The 24,508-nt window shown below is 55.3% G+C and overlaps 1 protein-coding gene across 6 annotated transcripts in view; it reads right to left on the minus strand.

Moving 5' to 3' along the window:
- The window catches only part of garnl3 (GTPase activating Rap/RanGAP domain like 3), a 617,196-nt gene that overhangs the window by 112,552 nt on the left and 480,136 nt on the right, over window positions 1-24,508 (minus strand). The window lies entirely within an intron of this gene.

Below are 24,508 nucleotides of genomic sequence, written 5' to 3' on the forward strand. Positions count from 1 at the left end.
CAGCAGACGCCCTCTCTTTTTCATTAAGGAGGGCACAAACTCCAATGATTGTCACTAATTCCTGATGAATTTTTAATCCACCGCAAGGCCCAATATTTCAAACAGGTCCTGACAGCAGATAGTGGCTACAGACTCCTTCAGTTCGCCTGATGGAATGCAGTAACAGGATACAAAAATAGACAGGGAGTCAAGCCATTTCAGTCCATACATTTTTTTAAATATTTATAAATTTAGAGTACCCAATTTTTCTTTTTCCAATTAAGGGGCAATTTAACGTGGCCAATCCACCTACCCTGCACATCTTTGGGTTGTGGGGGCGAAACTCCACACGGAAAGTGATCCCGGGCCGGGATTGAACCCGGGTCCTCAGCGCCGTAGGAAGCAGTGCTAACCACTGCGCCCCCGTGCCGCCCTTTCGTCAATAGATGAAGAGTAATTCATCTGTTTCTATTGGTCTTTGTGGGCATGACTTCAGAATTATTACAAATAAAACCCTCGTACAGCTTTCTGTCCACGTGTTCCCCCTCCTTTGGCGTACCTTTCTCGTAATGTTAATATGCAAAAGGCAATGGTTACTATGATTGCTGCCTCGTACTGCACTACTTGTGATTTAGCAACTCATATAAAAGTGGGCAAGTTATTTTAGACAAAAGTAGTCAATGTTTCAGTTAAAATGTCCAAACAGTGGAAAGGAACACTGGACAAAATGACCTTCCTCCATGTAGGCAGAGTGAAGATCATCCTGACCGAGTCTTTACAAATGGCAGAGGGCTACAACCTAAGTTGAAAGAGTATGAAGTTGCTTTATCATTACATCATAACTAATGATACGCAAAACGACTCAACTTTCGGCCAATCAGAAAACAAAGATAGGGGGGCGCAATTCTCCGATGCCGCGCCGGTTGGGAGAATCGCCTGGCGCTCCATTTTTCCCCGCGACGCCGGTCCGACGCCCTCCCGCGATTCACCCAAGTGGCGAGATCGGCCCCGTCGAGTTCTGCGCGGCGCAGGCCGGAGGATCGCCCGTGACACCCAAAATGGCGATTCTCCGCTACCCCCGCTATTCTCCGGCCCGGATGGGCCGAAGTCCTGACGGCGTGACCCCAGTTCACGCCATCAGCCAGTCGTGTTGGCTGACGCTGAGCAGTGAGGAGGTGAGCGGACTGTTCCGGAGCTCCTGGAGACCGGGTCGGCTTCCCCGAGAACGCTGCGGCCAACTGAGGGTGGGAGGGGAGGTGAGGGAGGGAGTGGAGGTGGGAGGGGGCTGAGGGCAGGAGTGGAGGTGGGAGGGGGGTGAGGGAGAGTGTGGAGGTGGGAAGGGGGGAGGGAGAGTGTGGAGGTGGGAGGGGGTGAGGGGGAGTGTGGAGGTGGGAGGGGGGAGGGAGAGTGTGGAGGTGGAGGGGTGTGAGGGCGGGAGTGGAGGTGGGAGGGGGGTGAGGGAGGGAGTGGAGGTGGGAGGGGGTGAGGGAAGGAGTGGAGGTGGGAGGGGGTGAGGGAGGGAGTGGAGGTGGGAGGGGGGTGAGGGAGGGAGTGGAGGTGGGAAGGGGAGGGAGGGAGTGGGGGTTGGAGGGGGGTGAGGGAGGGAGTGGAGGTGGGAGGGGGGTGAGGGAGGGAGTGGAGGTGGGAGGGGGTGAGGGAGGGAGTGGAGGTTGGAGGGGGGAGGGAGGGGGTGGAGGTGGGAGGGGGGTGAGGGAGGGAGTGGAGGTGGGAGGGGGGTGAGGGAGGGAGTGGAGGTTGGAGGGGGGGAGGGAGGGAGTGGAGGTGGGAGAGGGGTGAGGGAGGGAGTGGAGGTGGGAGCGGGTGAGGGAGGGAGTGGAGGTGGGTGAGGGAGGGAGTGGAGGTGGGAGCGGGTGAGGGAGGGAGTGGAGGTGGGAGGGGGGTGAGGGAGGGAGTGGAGGTGGGAAGGGGGAGGGAGAATGTGGAGGTGGGAGGGGGTGAGGGAGAGCGTGGAGGTGGGAGGGGGAGGGAGAGTGTGGAGGTGGGAGGGGGGTGAGGGAGGGAGTGGAGGTGGGAGGGGGGTGAGGGAGGGAGTGGAGGTGGGAGGGGGGTGAGGGAGGGAGTGGAGGGTGTCGTCCAACCGCGGATGCCACATGTCAGTCGCCTTGATATGGCAGGACGGTGACGAGGACACAGTTGCAGGTTGTCGTGTGGCTGATGGGCACAGGCGACTGGCATACTGGTGAGGAGGACGGTGTGAACCGACCGTTGGACACAGACAGTGACCAGGTGTTAGGCTGGCTGTGTATCTGCAGCGTGACCAGGCCACCGGGGCACACAGGTATCCCATGCAACCCGGTTGACAGAGTGTGGAAGAACTTCCGTGTAACATGTTGTTTCTCTGCCCCCCCCCTCCTGCAGGTCACCATGTTGCCAACCAGACAGCGACGTTCACTGCTGTGGTTGGAGCCGCAGCTCTGCAGGTGGTCATCCGGCAGCGTAGAGTCGGACGGCCCACAGTGGCTGCAGATGCAGCGGTTGCTGCTGCAGCAGAGGGGATGGCCGCGGAGTGGCCCGTTGTCGCCGCGCAGGCCGCAGGCGCTCAGGCCCGGAATGTGCAGGGGGATGCCGAGGGGAACATTGACCCCCCCCGACGACGAGGAATGCAGAGGAAGCGGGCACTGATATCGAAGTGTTTGGGGGGGGGGGGGGAGGAGGAGCCACTGATGGTGGTGCCAGGGCGCCACAGGCGTCCAGCAAGGCCTAGGGTGTACCGTGACAGAATGTCGTTCGAGGCCCTACCGGACATCACATGCAGGAGGAGACTACGGTTCAGCAGGGAGACGGTGGCACATATATGCCACCTCGTGGCGCACCTCGCACCACGTGGAACGGGAGGAGGACAGGCTATACTAGTCTCCGTCAAGGTGACGGTGGCGATAAACTTTTACGCTACCGGTTCCTTCCAGGCGCCAAGCGGGGACCTATTCGGGATCTCACAGGCATCGGTTCACAGGTGCATCAGGGCCGTGGCCGACGCCTTGTACGCCATCACGGACAGGCACATAAAATTCCCCGAGGACCGAGCACAGCAGGAAGCACGGGCACGTGGATTCGCCAAGGTAGCCAGGATACCGATGGTCCAGGGTGTCATCGATGGTGTGCACGTCCCCATGCGCCCACCTGCAGACAACAGGGAAGTGTTCATGAACAGGAAGGGCACATACTCCATGAACATTCAGGTGGTGTGCGACCCCCACATGAAGATCATGCACGTGTGCGCAAGGTACCCCGGGAGTGTGCATGACGCCTACATTCTGGCACAGTCATTCATCCCCGCAATGGTCGATGGATGCCCCCCCGGCTGAGGGGCTGGTTGCTGGGCGACAGGGGCTATCCGTTGAGGTCATGGCTGATGACGCCAATACGGAGGCCTCAGACCAACGCAGAGAGCCTATACAACGAGGGCAGTAAAGCGGAGCTGCTGTTTTGGCTGTTGTGGGGGAAATTTGCATACGTCCGTGTGCTCACCTTAACTTGAAGGTGTATATCAGCAAGAGACCCTAGCTGTGCAAGTGAAGACAAGCATCCAGCCGAGGGCAGTAGAGTGGAGCTGCTGATTGGCTGTTGTGGGGGAAATTTGCATACGTCCGTGTGCTCACCCTAACTTGAAGATGGTTTGTGGAGGAGCTGTTGTCAAGTGACACTTAAACCTGAAACACTTCTTCAGTGTTTCCCTCCCTACCCACTCCTCTAACCAAAAAAAACCAACCGCTGTTAAGATCAAGAGGAAGGCTCGAGGGCAGGTAGAAGTCGAAAGAAGTTGAACCGTGACGTCACAGCCTGCAGGTAAGGGACTGGCTGGTGACTGGTAAGTAGTTTTTCTTTTATTTTCCCTCAGGTGTTATCAGAGGTTGCTGAGTGAGTGCTTGCTGAGAAGGGGAGTGAATAACAGGTAAGCTCTTTCTTTCTTATTCTTTTTTTATCTAGAGGGGATGGCAGGGAAGGTAGTGCAATGTTCCTCCAGCAGAATGTTTGAGGTGAGGGACGCCGTCAGTGTCCCTGCTGATTTCATCTGTGGGAAGTCCACCCATCTCCAGCTCCTCAGATCCTCGTTAGGGAACTGGAGCTGGAGCTGGATGAACTTCGGATCATTCGGGAGGCAGAGGAGGTCATAGATAGAAGCTTCAGGGATGTAGTTACTCCGAAGAATAAAGATAGATGGGTGACGGTGAGAGGGGCTGGGAGGAAGCAGTCAGTACAGGGATCTCCTGTGGTTGTTCCCCAAAGTAACAATTATACCGCTTTGGATACTGTTGGGGGGTGGGACTTACCAGGGGTAAGCCATGGTACAGGTCTCTGGCACAGAGTCTGTCCCTGTTGCTCAGAAGGGAAGGGGGGAGAGGAGTAGAGCATTAGTCATTGGAGACTCCATAGTTAGGGGGATAGATAGGAGATTCTGTGGAACGAGAGAGACTCGCGGTTGGTGTGTTGCCTCCCAGGTGCCAGGGTGCGTGATGTCTCGGATCGTGTTTTCGGGATCCTTAAGGGGGAGGGGGAGCAGCCCCAAGTCGTGGTCCACATAGGTACCAACGACATAGGTAAGAAAAGGGATGTAAGGCAGGAATTCAGGGAGCTAGGGTGGAAACTTAGATCTAGTACAGAGTTATTATCTCTGGGTTGTTACCCGTGCCACGTGATAGCGAGATGAGAAATAGGGAGAGAGAGGAGTTGAACACGTGGCTACTGGGATGGTGCAGGAGGGAGGGTTTCAGATTTCTGGATAATTGGGGCTCATTCTGGGTCGGTGGGAGCTCTACAAACGGGATGGTCTACACCTGGACCAGAGGGGTACCAATATCCTGGGGGGGAAATTTGATAATGCTCTTCGGGAGGGTTTAAACTAGTTCAGCAGGGGCTTGGGAACCTGAATTGTAGCTCCAGTATACAGGAGGTTGAGAGTAGTGAGGTCATGAGTAAGGTTTCAAAGTTGCAGGAGTGTACCGGCAGGCAGGAAGGTGGTTTAAAGTGTGTCTTCTTCAATGCCAGGAGCATCCAGAATAAGGTGGGTGAACTTGCGGCATGGGATGGTACCTGGGACTTCGATATTGTGGCCATTTCTGAGACATGGTAGAGCAGGGACAGGAATGGTTGTTGCAGGTGCCGGGGTTTAGATATTTCAGTAAGCTCAGGGAAGGTGGTAAAAGAGGGGGAGGGGTTGCATTGTTAGTCAAGGACAGTATTACGGTGGCAGAAAGGACGTTTGATGAGGACTCGTCTACTGAGGTAGTATGGGCTGAGGTTAGAAACAGGAAAGGAGAGGTCACCCTGTTAGGAGTTTTCTATAGGCATCCGAAAAGTTCCAGAGATGTAGAGGAAAGGATTGCAAAGATGATTCTGGATAGGAGCGAAAGCAACAGGGTAGTTGTTATGGGGGACTTTAACTTTCCAAATATTGACTGGAAATGCTATAGTTCGAGTACTTTAGATGGGTCTGTTTTTGTCCAATGTGTGCAGGAGGGTTTCCTGCTACAGTATGTAGATAGGCCAACGAGAGGCGTGGCCATATTGGATTTGGTACTGGGTAATGAACCAAGACAGGTGTTAGATTTGGAGGTAAATGAGCACTTTGGTGATAGTGACCACAATTCGATTAAGTTTACTTTAGTGATGGAAAGGGATAGGTATATACCGCAGGGCAAGAGTTATATCTGGGGGAAAGGCAATTATGATGCGATGAGGCAAGACTTAGGATGCATCGGATGGAGAGGAAAACTGCAGGGGATGGGCACAATGGAAATGTGGAGCTTGTTCAAGGAACAGCTACTACGTGTCCTTGATTAGTATGTACCTATCAGGCAGGGAGGAAGTGGTCGAGCAAGGGAACCGTGGTTTACTAAAGCAGTCGAAACCCTTGTCAAGAGGAAGAAGGAGGCTTATGTAAAGATGCGATATGAAGGTTCAGTTTGGGCGCTCGACAGTTACAAGTTAGCTAGGAAGGCCCTAAAGCGAGAGCTAAGAAGAGCCAGGAGGGGACATGAGAAGTCTTTGGCAGGTAGGATCAAGGATAACCCTGAAGCTTTCTATAGATATGTCAGGAATAAACGAATGACTAGGGTAAGAGTAGGGCCAGTCAAGGACAGTAGTGCGAAGTTGTGCTTGGAGTCCGAGGAGATAGGAGAGGAGCTAAATGAATATTTTTCGTCAATATTCACAGAGGAAAAAGACAATGTTGTCGAGGAGAATACTGAGATTCAGGCTACTAGACTAGAAGAGCTTGAGGTTCATAAGGAGGAGGTGTTAGTAATTCTGGAAAGTGTGAAAATAGATAAGTCCCCTGGGCCGGATGGGATTTGTCCTAGGATTCTCTGGGAAGCTAGGGAGGAGATTGCTGAGCCTTTGGCTTTGATCTTTAAGTCATCTTTGTCTACAGAAATAGTGCCAGAAGACTGGAGGATAGCAAATGTTGTCCCCTTGTTCAAGAAGGGGAGTAGCGATAACCCCGGTAACCATAGACCAGTGAGCCTTACTTCTGTTGTGGGCAAAATCTTGGAAAGGTTTATAAGAGATAGGATGTTTAATCATCTGGAAAGGAATAATTTGATTGGAGATAGTCAACACGGTTTTGTGAAGGGTAGGTCATGCCTCACAAACCTTATTGAGTTCTTTGAGAAGGTGACCAAACAGGTGGATGAGGGTAAAGCAGTTGATGTGGTGTATATGGATTTCAGTAAAGCGTTTGATAAGGTTCCCCAAGGTAGGCTACTGAAGAAAATACGGAGGCATGGGATTCAGGGTGATTTAGCAGTTTGGATCAGAAATTGGCTGGCTGGAAGAAGACAAAGGGTGGTGGTTAATGGTAAATGTTCAGACTGGAGTCTAGTTACTAGTGGTGTACCACAAGGATCTATTTGGGGCCATTGCTCTTTGTCATTTTTATAAATGACCTGGAGGAGGGCGTAGAAGGATGGGTGAGTAAATTTGCAGATGACACTAAAGTCGGTGGAGTTGTGGACAGTGCGGAAGGATGTTACAAGTTACAGAGGGACATAGCTAAGCTGCAGCGCTGGGCTGAGAGGTGGCAAATGGAGTTTAACGCAGAAAAGTGTGAGACGATTCATTTTGGAAGGAATAACAGGAAGACAGAGTACTGGGCTAATGGTAAGATTGTTGGCAGTGTGGATGAGCAGAGAGGTCTCAGTGTCCATGTACATAGATCCCTGAAAGTTGCCACCCAGGTTGAGAGGGCTGTGAAGAAGGCGTACGGTGTGTTAGCTTTTATTGGTAGAAGGATTGAGTTTCGGGGCCATGAGGTCATGTTGCAGCTGTACAAAACTCTGGTGCGGCCGCATTTGGAGTATTGCGTGCAATTCTGGTCGCCGCATTATAGGAAGGATGTGGAAGCATTGGAAAGGGCGCAGAGGAGATTTACCAGAATGTTGCCTGGTATGGAGGGAAGATCTTATGAGGAAAGGCTGAGGGACTTGAGGCTGTTTTCGTTAGAGAGAAGAAGGTTAAGATGTGACTTAATTGAGGCATACAAGATGATGAGAGGATTGGATAGGGTGGACAGTGAGAACCTTTTTCCTCGGATGGTGATGTCTAGCACAAGGGGACATAGCTTTAAATTGAGGGGAGATAGATATAGGACAGATGTCAGAGGTAGGTTCTTTACTCAGAGAGTAGTCAGGGCATGGAATGCCCTGCCTGCAACAGTAGTGGATTCGCCAACACTCAGGGCATAGTGTAGATGGGCTTTAGAGTGGTTTCACAGGTCGGCGCAACACTGAAGGCCGAAGGTCCTGTACTGCGCTGTAATGTTCTATGTTCTATGTTCTAACGAGGCCCATGCAGCAACGAGGGGTGTGGTGGAGCGGTGCTTCGCCCTGCTGAAGATGCGATTCAGATGCCTGGACCGCTCCAGAGGGGTCCTGCAGTACCAGCCCGACAGGGTCGGTCGCATAGTTGTGGTCAGCTGTGCGCTGCACAACATTCCCATGCAGAGGAGATGCACTGGTGGAGGAGTCGGAGGGAGGACCCGACGGCACCGGAGCTAATGCAAGCGAAGGGGAGGAGGAAGAGGAGGAGGAGGATGGCGTGCATCAGGGTGGGGGGAGGGGCGCAGGACACAGACACTGCCCGGGTGCTGGTCGAGGACAGCGGGCACGCGATGCGTTGGTGGCCGCACGCTTCACGCACTGTGGGGGTGGGATTCGCTGAACACTGCCACTTGCACCGTCAGTCCTGCACACGGGCACCACACCCCCCCCCCCCCCCCCCCCCCGCACCGCGTTCACGGCACCAATTCCACATCACCTTATCACTGCGGCACTACGGGATTGCACAACATTGATGATTGTGTAAGCGGTTGCGATCAGTGCCATGTTGAATGATGACAGCCCGCTCTGCGATGAGCTGTGAGCTCACATTCGCCAGCAAGGTCTGACTCATGGCTATAGCTGAACCATCCACTCCGGTGGTCACAGCCTTCGTAACGGGCATTTCATCACGTGCCCATGTGGGGTAGCTAGCGTCGGAGTGCCGAGGACTACGGTGTCCGATTTTGGGAGGCAGGGGGCAAAGGGATAGCACATCCGGCACCGACGGTGAACCGCTCGTTAACCCCAGTGCCACTCGGTCACCCTCACGGGCCCCCTGGCACCGGACATAGCACAGAGTCTTACAAGTTAAGTGCAACAGTGAGTTTATTTGTGACATTCACATACAGATGCCCTCCCCCCTACAACTAAACTGTGCCCTGCACTTGTAAGAAGTTAGGCCAACTTATTGTATGCCTAACTTCTTTACCTTACGGGCCCTACCACTACGTCTCGTTGTGTTCCCAGATGGTACAGCAGGAGTGGAGGCGGACTGCTGAGAATCACGCCCCTGCGACATGGCTCCCCGTTGGCACACTTTTCCTGTGGCGGCCCGGCTTCGATGGGCCAGGGTGCTCGGCGGGCATGCTGGATGGCGTGGTGCCACCCTGTCCTGCCCGCTGCCCACCAGATGCGCCAGGGACAGAACGGGGGGAGGCCGGGTGTACCGGGACGTCCCTTGCTGGAGGTACCGGGACGGGCCCCAGAACCTCCTCCTCCGTTGGGGAGCCCGGTGGCCCCCGGGCCTCACTGTGGGACGGAGGTGCGATCGGAGACATGCCCCGTCGCACCACCGACACCTGGCGCTGCCAGTCCTGGAGGCCTGCAGCGGTATCGACCACGGTCCGAATGTTCGCAGAGACGGAGCCCAGGGAGTACGACAATCCTGCCAGGGACTGTGCTATCTCAACCTGTGAGTGCGCTACGCCATCCATCACGTGTGCCAGGCGGTCTATGCTCTCCTTGGCGTCTCCTTGGGACTGTGCCATCGTCTGCTGGGACCAGGCCATGGCATAGTGAGACTCGGCCAGAGCCCGGAGCACGGCGGCAATGTCGTGTTGGCTCTGGCGCATGGCTACCTGTGAGAGGGCAGCCCTCTCCTGGGCCATGGATGACGCGTGCACGTGAAGCCCAACGCCTTGCAGAACCTGACCAATTGCAGAAACCGTTTCACCCATTGCCTCCACCGCGGACGCCACCCGTGCGGTGTCGGCCAGGGTGGCTGCGATGAGCGGCACCACTCCCTGCTCCTGGACGCTAATGGACTCCTCCAGCTGCGTGTGCAGATCCTGGAAGATGGCCCTCATCCCGTTATTCAGTCCCTGGGTGTCCTCATGCATCGGTTGTCCGGGTGCGTCAAGTACATCCAGGAACCTGGGAACCGTCTGGGCGGCAGCTATTTGCTGGGCTTGGGCTGCCCTCCGACCGTCCAGCCCCGCGGCTGTTCCAAACTCCACCTGGTGTACCGGCTTGGCTGTGGGGTGCGCACCAGACCATGACCCGGGAGCCTCATCACTTATCTGCCCAACCGAGGTGAGTGTCTCTGCGATGGTGGATGGTGTGGGAGACAGCAGTGCCGCTAGTTCGAGGTCATCGTCGATTAAGAAGTCTGGTGTGTACTGGACCCCTCATTACCCGGCGCAGGGTGCATGCGGCCCATGTCATTTTGCGCTCCAGGTGATTCCGTGGACTGTGTGGCCGTTCTCTGTGCGTCATCGTCACTGTCGGTCCTGTGCCCCTCAGTATTGTCTCTGTCCGTCCTCTGTGCGCCCCCCTCCAGCGTCCCATACTGAGTGGATGGCCCTCCTGTCCGACCGACTGCCACCCTCTGGCGTGCGTCCCTGGTGCGGTTGAGGTTGGAGATGGTCGGCTGTGTCTTGGCCGAGACGACCCTGGACGTTCGGTGGCTGGCCCTGGGGAACACAATGATACGGGGTTCGTTAGACACGCTGGGCCGGGTATATGGTGGTGGTGGGGGCAGTGTGTGAGGGGGAGGGGATCGAGGGTGCAGTGGCCAGACTGTGAGGGGGGCGATGACGGGCTGGGGGGGGGGCTGTGAGGACATGCAGGGTTGTCTCACTTGCTTCTGCGCCTCCGACACTGCTCCCCGGACCAGGGGGGTGCCCCACAGCACTCACAGCGGTGCCAACTTCACGCCAACTGCGCCTCACCGTGCTGGACAGCTGGCGATGCCCACGTCTTGGGCAGAGGGTGGCCCTTCGGTTTTCAACCTCATCGAGGAGGGTGTCCAGGTCCGTGTCCCGGGACCTCGGTGCCGCTCGTCGGGGCTCAGCCATCACTCCTCCTTCTCCTCCTCCTGGGTCCTTCCGTGCGCGGATTGCACAATTTATGGCGCAGCGCCGCGTCATTCGGGCGCCGCGCGCTTACGACGCGGCTTTCGCGCCACGCCCCCCCCGAGTTGCTCGCGGCCCCGCTCCTAGGCCATGTTCGGGCCCTGGATCGATCGCGATCGGGGCCGTTTCTCGCCGTCGTGAAACTCAACGGCGTTCACGACGGTGTGGGCACTTAGTCGCGGGAGCGGAGAATCCCGCCCAGGATTTTGTTCCCAATATTTATTCGCTGGTTACGTGGTCACCCATGGAACACCATAAACCATTCAGAACACAAGGGCTGTGTATTGATAGGAGTATGAACATTCTTCCTTTCCAACACTTGAAACCCATTAAAAACCTTCAACTATACAATAAAGGTTCAATCATTTTCTTTCTTCGCAAACAATAACTTTACAGCATGGTCTTTGGATGGAGTTGGTGACCTGGCAGTGGAGTTGGTGGTGGGGATTGAAGACAATGACCGAGATTTTCCAACCCTTCCTGTCCTGCCGAGGTGACGCCCACACGGTGCGTTGCCCAGCGATGGAGGATGCGGGTCACACAAATCCCCAGGGACATTGGCGGAACTGGAAGATCCTGCCGCCAGCCAATGGCTTTCCAACGTTTAATGGAGGGAGTTTCTGCTCATCCGGAGGAAACCAAGCTTCACACCGGAACGTTTAGCTGGGTTCAGGGTCAAATGAGGTCAGGTGAGGCTAAGAATTAGGGTAGACGAATAAGGTTTCATAGAATCTCCAAAGTGCAGAAGGAGGCCATTCGGCCCATCGAGTCCGCACCGACCCTTTGAAAGAACAGCCAACCTAGGCCCTCTCGCCCGCCCTCCCCATAACTCCACCTATACTGCACATCTTTGGACACCAAGGTGCAATTTATCACAGCCAATCCTGCACATCTTTGGACTGTGGGAGGAAATGGGAGCACCCGGAGGAAACCCACGCACACGCAGGTAGAACAAACTCCACAAAGGTAGTCACCCAACACCAGGATTCAACACGGGTCCCTGGTGCTGTGTGGAGCCATCATAGAGAAGAAGCAGTGGCCAGCAGTGAGTTAAATATGCCAACAATGTGCCTCGGCAGACCCAGAAATCAAACCATTTGGACACAGGTTCTTGGGGATTTACAGAAATTGGAAAGCACATTTCTGAAATGGGGACAGAAGGAGCAACTGCTGGAAGACCAAGAAAACAGCAACTGACCATTCAGGAAAGTTGCACTCAAAAGCACTGGGATTGTTTTTGCCTGACAATACAAAAAAGATGAAGTTAGCTATGGAGACTGCACTGCAAACTCACTGTCCGCACTGCACACTCGCTGTCCTCACTGTCCGCACTGCAAACTCAATGTCCTCACTGCACACTCACTGTCCGCACTGTACACTCACTGTCTGCACTGCACGTTCACTGTCCACACTGCACACTCACTGTCCTCACTGTACACTCACTGTCCTCACTGCACACTCACTGTCCACACTGCACAATCACTGTCCACACTGCACAGCCACTGTCCTCACTGCACATTCACTGTCCGCACTGCACACTCACTGTCCACACTGCACACTCACTGTCCACACTGCACACTCACTGTCCACACTGCACACTCACTGTCCTCACTGCACACTCATTGTCCGCACTGCACACTCACTGTCCTCACTGCACACACACTGTCCGCACTGCAGACTCACTGTCCGCACTGCACACTCACTGTCCACACTGCACACTCACTGTCCACACTGCACACTCAGTGTCCACACTGCCCGCACTGCACACTCACTGTCCGCACTGCAGACACTCACTGTCCACACTGCACACTCACTGTCCACACTGCACACTCACTGTCCACACTGCACACTCACTGTCCACACTCACTGTCCTCACTGCACACTCACTGTCCTCACTGCACACTCATTGTCCGCACTGCACACTCACTGTCCGCACTGCACACTCACTGTCCGCACTGCAGACACTCACTGTGCACACTCACTGTCCACACTGCACACTCACTGTCCGCACTGCACACTCACTGTCGGCACTGCACACTCACTGTCCTCACTGCGCACTCATTGTCCGCACTGCACACTCACTGTCGTCACTGCACACTCACTGTCCACACTGCACACTCACTGCAGACACCCACTGTCCTCACTGCACACTCACTGTCCTCACTGCACACTCACTGTCCACACTGCACACTCACTGTCCTCACTGCACACTCACTGTCCGCACTGCACACACACTGTCCATGCTGCACACTCACTGTCCACACTGCACACTCACTGTCCACACTGCACGCTCACTGTCCTCACTGCACACTCATTGTCCACAATGCACACTCACTGTCCACACTGCACAGTCACTGTCCACACTGCACACTCACTGTCCACACTGCACACTCACTGTCCACACTGCACACTCACTGTCCACCCTGCACACTCACTGTCCTCACTGCAGTCACTCACTGTCCACACTGCACACTCACTGTCTGCACTGCACACTCACTGTCCTCACTGCACACTCACTGTCCGCACTGCACACTCACTGTCCACACTGCACACTCACTGTCCACACTGCAGACACTCACTGTCTGCACTGCACACTCACTGTCTGCACTGCACACTCACTGTCCTCACTGCACACTCACTGTCCTCACTGCACACTCACTGTCCGCACTGCACACTCACTGTCTGCACTGCACACTCACTGTCCTCACTGCACACTCACTGTCCGCACTGCACACTCACTGTCCACACTGCACACTCACTGTCCACACTGCAGACACTCACTGTCCACACTGCGCACTCACTGTCCACACTGCACACTCACTGTCCACACTGCACACTCACTGTCCACCCTGCACACTCACTGCAGACACCCACTGTCCTCACTGCACACTCACTGTCCTCACTGCACACTCACTGTCCTCACTGCACACTCACTGTCCTCATTGCACACTCACTGTCCTCACTGCACACTCACTGTCCACACTGCACACTCACTGTCCACCCTGCACACTCACTGTCCTCACTGCAGTCACTCACTGTCCGCACTGCACACTCACTGTCTGCACTGCACACTCACTGTCCTCACTGCACACTCACTGTCCGCACTGCACACTCACTGTCCACACTGCACACTCACTGTCCACACTGCAGACACTCACTGTCTGCACTGCACACTCACTGTCTGCACTGCACACTCACTGTCCTCACTGCACACTCACTGTCCTCACTGCGCACTCACTGTCCGCACTGCACACTCACTGTCTGCACTGCACACTCACTGTCCTCACTGCACACTCACTGTCCGCACTGCACACTCACTGTCCACACTGCACACTCACTGTCCACACTGCAGACACTCACTGTCCACACTGCGCACTCACTGTCCACACTGCACACTCACTGTCCACACTGCACACTCACTGTCCACCCTGCACACTCACTGCAGACACCCACTGTCCTCACTGCACACTCACTGTCCTCACTGCACACTCACTGTCCTCACTGCACACTCACTGTCCTCATTGCACACTCACTGTCCTCACTGCACACTCACTGTCCACACTGCACACTCACTGTCCACACTGCACACTCACTGCACATTCACTGTGCTCACTGTCCACACTGCACACTCACTGTCCACACTGCACACTCACTGCACATTCACTGTGCTCACTGCACACTCACTGTCCACACTGCAGACACTCCCTGTCCACACTGCACACTCACTGTCCACACTGCACACTCACTGCCCTCACTGCAGACACTCCCTGTCCACACTGCACACTCACTGTCCTCACTGCAGACACTCACTGCCCTCACTGCAGACACTCACTGTCCACACTGCACACTCACTGTCCTCACTGCAGACACTCACTGTCCGCACTGCAGACACTCCCTGTCCGCATTGCACACTCACTGTCCGCACTGCACACTCACTGTCCACACTGCACACTCACTGTCCGCACGGCACAATCACTGTCAGCACTGCGCACTCACTGTCCACACTGCAGACACCCCCTGTCCACACTGCACACTCACTGTCCACATTGCACACTCACTGTCCACACTGCACACTCACTGTCCGCACTGTACAGCCACTGTCCTCACTGCACATTCACTGTCCGCACTGCACACTCACTGTCCACACTGCACACTCACTGTCCACACTGCACACTCACTGTCCTCACTGCACACTCACTGCACACTCACTGTCCTCACTGCACACTCACTGTCCTCACTGCGCACACACTGTCCGCACTGCACACTCACTGTCCGCACTGCACACTCACTGTCCACACTGCACACACACTGTCCACACTGCACACACACTGTCCGCACTGCACACTCACTGTCTGCACTGCAGACACTCACTGTCCACACTGCACACTCACTGTCCACACTGCACACTCACTGTCCTCACTGCACACTCACTGTCCTCACTGCACACTCATTGTCCGCACTGCACACTCACTGTCCGCACTGCACACTGACTGTCTGCACTGCAGACACTCACTGTGCACACTCACTGTCCACACTGCACACTCACTGTCCGCACTGCACACTCACTGTCCGCATTGCACACTCACTGTCCTCACTGCACACTCACTGTCCTCACTGCACACTCATTGTCCGCACTGCACACTCACTGTCCGCACTGCACACTCACTGTCCTCACTGCACACTCACTGTACGCACCGCACACTCACTGTCCGCACTGCACACTCACTGTCCACACTGCACACTCACTGTCCACACTGCACACTCACTGTCCTCACTGCACACTCACTGTCCACACTGCACACTCACTGTCCACACTGCACACTCACTGTCCTCACTGCACACTTACTGTCCACACTGCACACTCACTGTCCACGCTGCACACTCACTGTCCTCACTGCACAGTCACTGTCCACACTGCAGACACTCACTGTCCACACTGCACACTCACTGTCCTCACTGCACACTCACTGTCCACACTGCACACTCACTGTCCTCACTGCACACTCACTGTCCACACTGCACACTCACTGTCCTCACTGCACACTTACTGTCCACACTGCACAATTACTGTCCACACTGCACACTCACTGTCCACACTGCACACTCACTGTCCTCACTGCAGACTCACTGTCCACTCACTGTCCACACTGCACACTCACTGTCCGCACTGCACACTCACTGTCCACACTGCACACTCACTGTCCACACTGTCCACACTGCACACTCACTGTCCTCACTGCACACTTACTGTCCACACTGCACACTCACTGTCCACACTGCACACTCACTGTCCTCACTGCACAGTCACTGTCCACACTGCAGACACTCACTGTCCACACTGCACACTCACTGTCCTCACTGCACACTCACTGTCCACACTGCACACTCACTGTCCTCACTGCACACTCACTGTCCACACTGCACACTCACTGTCCTCACTGCACACTTTCTGTCCACACTGCACACTTACTGTCCACACTGCACACTCACTGTCCACACTGCACACTCACTGTCCTCACTGCACACTCACTGTCCACACTGCACACTCACTGTCCGCACTGCACACTCACTGTCCACACTGCACACTCACTGTCCACACTGCACACTCACTGTGCTCACTGCACACTCACTGTCCACACTGCACACTCACTGTGCTCACTGCACACTCACTGTCCACACACACACTCACTGTCCACACTGCACACTCACTGTGCTCACTGCACACTCACTGTCCACACTGCACACTCACTGTCCTCACTGCACACTCACTGTCCTCACTGCACACTCACTGTCCGCACTGCACACTCACTGTCCACACTGCACACTCTCTGTCCACACTGCACACTCACTGTCCTCATTGCACACTCACTGTCCGCACTGCACACTCACTGTCCGCAGTGCGCACTCACTGTCCACACTGCACACTCACTGTCCTCGCTGCACACTCACTGTCCTCGCTGCACACTCACTGTCCACACTGCACACTCACTGTCCTCACTGCACACTCACTGTCCGCACTGCACACTCACTGTCCACACTGCACACTCACTGTCCTCACTGCACACACACTGTCCACACTGCACACACACTGTCCACACTGCACACTCACTGTCCTCACTGCACTCTCACTGTCAGCACTGCACACTCACTGTCCACACTGCACACTCATTGTCCTCACTGCACACTCACTGTCCATACTGCACACTCACTGTCCTCACTGCACACTCACTGTCCTCACGGCACACTCACTGTCCACACTGCACACTCACTGTCGTCACTGCAGACACTCACTGTCCTCACTGCACACTCACTGTCCTCACTGCAGACACTCACTGTCCACACTGCACACTCACTGTCCACACTGCACACTCACTGTCCACACTGCACACTCACTGTCCTCACGGCACACTCACTGTCCACACTGCACACTCACTGTCCTCACTGCACACTCACTGTCCACACTGCACACTCACTGTCCTGCGGCAGACTCACTGTCCACACTGCACACTCACTGTCGTCACTGCAGACACTCACTGTCCTCACTGCACACTCACTGTCCTCACTGCACACTCACTGCACACTCACTGTCGTCACTGCAGACACTCACTGTCCTCACTGCACACTCACTGTCCTCACGGCACACTCACTGTCCACACTGCACACTCACTGTCGTCACTGCAGACACTCACTGTCCTCACTGCACACTCACTGTCCACACTGCACACTCACTGTCGTCACTGCAGACACTCACTGTCCACACTGCACACACACTGTCCACACTGCACACTCACTGTCCACACTGCACACTCACTTTCCACACTGCACACTCACTGTCCTCACTGCACACTCACTGTCCACACTGCACACTCACTGTCCACACTGCACACTCACTGCAGACACCCACTGTCCTCACTGCACACTCACTGTCCTCACTGCACACTCACTGTCCACACTGCACACTCACTGCAGACACTCACTGTCCGCACTGCACACTCACTGTCCACACTGCACACTCATTGTCCGCACTGCACACTCACTGTCCGCACTGCACACTCACTGTCCGCACTGCAGACACTCACTGTGCACACTCACTGTCCACACTGCACACTCACTGTCCGCACTGCACACTCACTGTCCGCATTGCACACTCACTGTCCTCACTGCACACTCACTGTCCTCACTGCACACTCATTGTCCGCACTGCACACTCACTGTCCGCACTGCACACTCACTGTCCTCACTGCACACTCACTGTCCGCACTGCACACTCACTGTCCGCACTGCACACTCAGTGTCCACACTGCACACTCACTGTCCACACTGCACACTCACTGTCCTCACTGCACACTCACTGTCCACACTGCACACTCACTGTCCACACTGTCCACTCACTGTCCTCACTGCACACTTACTGTCCACACTGCACACTCACTGTCCACACTGCACACTCACTGTCCTCACTGCACAGTCACTGTCCACACTGCACACTCACTGTCCTCACTGCACACTCACTGTCCACACTGCACACTCACTGTCCTCACTGCACACTCACTGTCCACACTGCACACTCACTGTCCTCACTGCACACTTACTGTCCACACTGCACAATTACTGTCCACACTGCACACTCACTGTCCACACTGCACACTCACTGTCCTCACTGCAGGCTCACTGTCCACTCACTGTCCACACTGCACACTCACTGTCCGCACTGCACACTCACTGTCCACACTGCACACTCACTGTCCACACTGCACACTCACTGTCCTCACTGCACACTTACTGTCCACACTGCACACTCACTGTCCACACTGCACACTCACTGTCCTCACTGCACAGTCACTGTCCACACTGCAGACACTCACTGTCCACACTGCACACTCACTGTCCTCACTGCACACTCACTGTCCACACTGCACACTCACTGTCCTCACTGCACACTCACTGTCCACACTGCACACTCACTGTCCTCACTGCACACTTTCTGTCCACACTGCACACTTACTGTCCACACTGCACACTCACTGTCCACACTGCACACTCACTGACCTCACTGCACACTCACTGTCCACTCACTGTCCACACTGCACACTCACTGTCCGCACTGCACACTCACTGTCCACACTGCACACTCACTGTCCACACTGCACACTCACTGTGCTCACTGCACACTCACTGTCCACACTGCACACTCACTGTGCTCACTGCACACTCACTGTCCACACACACACTCACTGTCCACACTGCACACTCACTGTGCTCACTGCACACTCACTGTCCGCATTGCACACTCACTGTCCACACTGCACACTCTCTGTCCACACTGCACACTCACTGTCCTCATTGCACACTCACTGTCCGCACTGCGCACTCACTGTCCGCACTGCACACTCACTGTCCACACTGCACACTCACTGTCCTCGCTGCACACTCACTGTCCTCGCTGCACACTCACTGTCCTCACTGCACACTCACTGTCCTCACTGCACACTCACTGTCCGCACTGCACACTCACTGTCCACACTGCACACTCACTGTCCTCACTGCACACACACTGTCCACACTGCACACACACTGTCCACACTGCACACTCACTGTCCTCACTGCACTCTCAGTCAGCACTGCACACTCACTGTCCACACTGCACACTCACTGTCCTCACTGCACACTCATTGTCCTCACTGCACACTCACTGTCCGCACTGCACACTCACTGTCCACACTGCACACTCACTGTCCTCACTGCACTCTCACTGTCAGCACTGCACACTCACTGTCCACACTGCACACTCACTGTCCACACTGCACACTCACTGTCTGCACTGCACACTCACTGTCCTCACTGCACACTCACTGTCCGCACTGCACACTCACTGTCCACACTGCACACTCACTGTCCACACTGCAGACACTCACTGTCTGCACTGCACACTCACTGTCTGCACTGCACACTCACTGTCCTCACTGCACACTCACTGTCCTCACTGCACACTCACTGTCCGCACTGCACACTCACTGTCTGCACTGCACACTCACTGTCCTCACTGCACACTCACTGTCCGCACTGCACACTCACTGTCCACACTGCACACTCACTGTCCACACTGCAGACACTCACTGTCCACACTGCGCACTCACTGTCCACACTGCACACTCACTGTCCACACTGCACACTCACTGTCCACCCTGCACACTCACTGCAGACACCCACTGTCCTCACTGCACACTCACTGTCCTCACTGCACACTCACTGTCCTCACTGCACACTCACTGTCCTCATTGCACACTCACTGTCCTCACTGCACACTCACTGTCCACACTGCACACTCACTGTCCACCCTGCACACTCACTGTCCTCACTGCAGTCACTCACTGTCCACACTGCACACTCACTGTCTGCACTGCACACTCACTGTCCTCACTGCACACTCACTGTCCGCACTGCACACTCACTGTCCACACTGCACACTCACTGTCCACACTGCAGACACTCACTGTCTGCACTGCACACTCACTGTCTGCACTGCACACTCACTGTCCTCACTGCACACTCACTGTCCTCACTGCACACTCACTGTCCGCACTGCACACTCACTGTCTGCACTGCACACTCACTGTCCTCACTGCACACTCACTGTCCGCACTGCACACTCACTGTCCACACTGCACACTCACTGTCCACACTGCAGACACTCACTGTCCACACTGCGCACTCACTGTCCACACTGCACACTCACTGTCCACACTGCACACTCACTGTCCACCCTGCACACTCACTGCAGACACCCACTGTCCTCACTGCACACTCACTGTCCTCACTGCACACTCACTGTCCTCACTGCACACTCACTGTCCTCATTGCACACTCACTGTCCTCACTGCACACTCACTGTCCACACTGCACACTCACTGTCCACACTGCACACTCACTGCACATTCACTGTGCTCACTGTCCACACTGCACACTCACTGTCCACACTGCACACTCACTGCACATTCACTGTGCTCACTGCACACTCACTGTCCACACTGCAGACACTCCCTGTCCACACTGCACACTCACTGTCCACACTGCACACTCACTGCCCTCACTGCAGACACTCCCTGTCCACACTGCACACTCACTGTCCTCACTGCAGACACTCACTGCCCTCACTGCAGACACTCACTGTCCACACTGCACACTCACTGTCCTCACTGCAGACACTCACTGTCCGCACTGCAGACACTCCCTGTCCGCATTGCACACTCACTGTCCGCACTGCACACTCACTGTCCACACTGCACACTCACTGTCCGCACGGCACAATCACTGTCAGCATTGCGCACTCACTGTCCACACTGCAGACACCCCCTGTCCACACTGCACACTCACTGTCCACACTGCACACTCACTGTCCACACTGCACACTCACTGTCCGCACTGTACAGCCACTGTCCTCACTGCACATTCACTGTCCGCACTGCACACTCACTGTCCACACTGCACACTCACTGTCCACACTGCACACTCACTGTCCTCACTGCACACTCACTGTCCTCACTGCACACTCACTGTCCTCACTGCACAGTCACTGTCCTCACTGCACACACACTGTCCGCACTGCACACTCACTGTCCGCACTGCACACTCACTGTCCGCACTGCACACTCACTGTCCACACTGCACACTCACTGTCCACACTGCACACACACTGTCCGCACTGCACACTCACTGTCTGCACTGCAGACACTCACTGTCCACACTGCACACTCACTGTCCACACTGCACACTCACTGTCCTCACTGCACACTCACTGTCCTCACTGCACACTCATTGTCCGCACTGCACACTCACTGTCCGCACTGCAGACTCACTGTCCGCACTGCACACTCACTGTCCGCATTGCACACTCACTGTCCTCACTGCACACTCACTGTCCTCACTGCACACTCATTGTCCGCACTGCACACTCACTGACCGCACTGCACACTCACTGTCCTCACTGCACACTCACTGTACGCACCGCACACTCACTGTCTGCACTGCACACTCACTGTCCACACTGCACACTCACTGTCCACACTGCACACTCACTGTCCATACTGTCCACACTGCACACTCACTGTCCTCACTGCACACTTACTGTCCACACTGCACACTCACTGTCCACACTGCACACTCACTGTCCTCACTGCACAGTCACTGTCCACACTGCAGACACTCACTGTCCACACTGCACACTCACTGTCCTCACTGCACACTCACTGTCCACACTGCACACTCACTGTCCTCACTGCACACTCACTGTCCACACTGCACACTCACTGTCCTCACTGCACACTTACTGTCCACACTGCACAATTACTGTCCACACTGCACACTCACTGTCCACACTGCACACTCACTGTCCTCACTGCAGACTCACTGTCCACTCACTGTCCACACTGCACACTCATTGTCCGCACTGCACACTCACTGTCCACACTGCACACTCACTGTCCACACTGTCCACACTGCACACTCACTGTCCTCACTGCACACTTACTGTCCACACTGCACACTCACTGTCCACACTGCACACTCACTGTCCTCACTGCACAGTCACTGTCCACACTGCAGACACTCACTGTCCACACTGCACACTCACTGTCCTCACTGCACACTCACTGTCCACACTGCACACTCACTGTCCTCACTGCACACTCACTGTCCACACTGCACACTCACTGTCCTCACTGCACACTTTCTGTCCACACTGCACACTTACTGTCCACACTGCACACTCACTGTCCACACTGCACACTCACTGTCCTCACTGCACACTCACTGTCCACTCACTGTCCACACTGCACACTCACTGTCCGCACTGCACACTCACTGTGCTCACTGCACACTCACTGTCCACACTGCACACTCACTGTCCTCACTGCACACTCACTGTCCTCACTGCACACTCACTGTCCACACTGCACACTCTCTGTCCACACTGCACACTCACTGTCCTCATTGCACACTCACTGTCCGCACTGCACACTCACTGTCCGCACTGCGCACTCACTGTCCACACTGCACACTCACTGTCCTCGCTGCACACTCACTGTCCTCGCTGCACACTCACTGTCCACACTGCACACTCACTGTCCTCACTGCACACTCACTGTCCGCACTGCACACTCACTGTCCACACTGCACACTCACTGTCCTCACTGCACACACACTGTCCACACTGCACACACACTGTCCACACTGCACACTCACTGTCCTCACTGCACTCTCACTGTCAGCACTGCACACTCACTGTCCACACTGCACACTCACTGTCCTCACTGCACACTCATTGTCCTCACTGCACACTCACTGTCCATACTGCACACTCACTGTCCTCACTGCACACTCACTGTCCTCACGGCGCACTCACTGTCCACACTGCACACTCACTGTCGTCACTGCAGACACTCACTGTCCTCACTGCACACTCACTGTCCTCACTGCAGACACTCACTGTCCACACTGCACACTCACTGTCCACACTGCACACTCACTGTCCACACTGCACACTCACTGTCCTCACGGCACACTCACTGTCCACACTGCACACTCACTGTCCTCACTGCACACTCACTGTCCACACTGCACACTCACTGTCCTGCGGCAGACTCACTGTCCACACTGCACACTCACTGTCGTCACTGCAGACACTCACTGTCCTCACTGCACACTCACTGTCCTCACTGCACACTCACTGCACACTCACTGTCGTCACTGCAGACACTCACTGTCCTCACTGCACACTCACTGTCCTCACGGCACACTCACTGTCCACACTGCACACTCACTGTCGTCACTGCAGACACTCACTGTCCTCACTGCACACTCACTGTCCACACTGCACACTCACTGTCGTCACTGCAGACACTCACTGTCCACACTGCACACACACTGTCCACACTCACTGTCCACACTGCACACTCACTTTCCACACTGCACACTCACTGTCCTCACTGCACACTCACTGTCCACACTGCACACTCACTGTCCACACTGCACACTCACTGCAGACACCCACTGTCCTCACTGCACACTCACTGTCCTCACTGCACACTCACTGTCCACACTGCATACTCACTGCAGACACTCACTGTCCGCACTGCACACTCACTGTCCACACTGCACACTCATTGTCCGCACTGCACACTCACTGTCCGCACTGCACACTCACTGTCCGCACTGCAGACACTCACTGTGCACACTCACTGTCCACACTGCACACTCACTGTCCGCACTGCACACTCACTGTCCGCATTGCACACTCACTGTCCTCACTGCACACTCACTGTCCTCACTGCACACTCATTGTCCGCACTGCACACTCACTGTCCGCACTGCACACTCACTGTCCTCACTGCACACTCACTGTCCGCACTGCACACTCACTGTCCGCACTGCACACTCACTGTCCACACTGCACACTCACTGTCCACACTGCACACTCACTGTCCTCACTGCACACTCACTGTCCACACTGCACACTCACTGTCCACACTGTCCACACTGCACACTCACTGTCCTCACTGCACACTTACTGTCCACACTGCACACTCACTGTCCACACTGCACACTCACTGTCCTCACTGCACAGTCACTGTCCACACTGCAGACACTCACTGTCCACACTGCACACTCACTGTCCTCACTGCACACTCACTGTCCACACTGCACACTCACTGTCCTCACTGCACACTCACTGTCCACACTGCACACTCACTGTCCTCACTGCACACTTACTGTCCACACTGCACAATTACTGTCCACACTGCACACTCACTGTCCACACTGCACACTCACTGTCCTCACTGC

The sequence above is a fragment of the Scyliorhinus torazame genome, chromosome 22 (assembly GCF_047496885.1).
Source record: "Scyliorhinus torazame isolate Kashiwa2021f chromosome 22, sScyTor2.1, whole genome shotgun sequence".
Classification (NCBI taxonomy): Eukaryota; Metazoa; Chordata; class Chondrichthyes; order Carcharhiniformes; family Scyliorhinidae; genus Scyliorhinus; species Scyliorhinus torazame.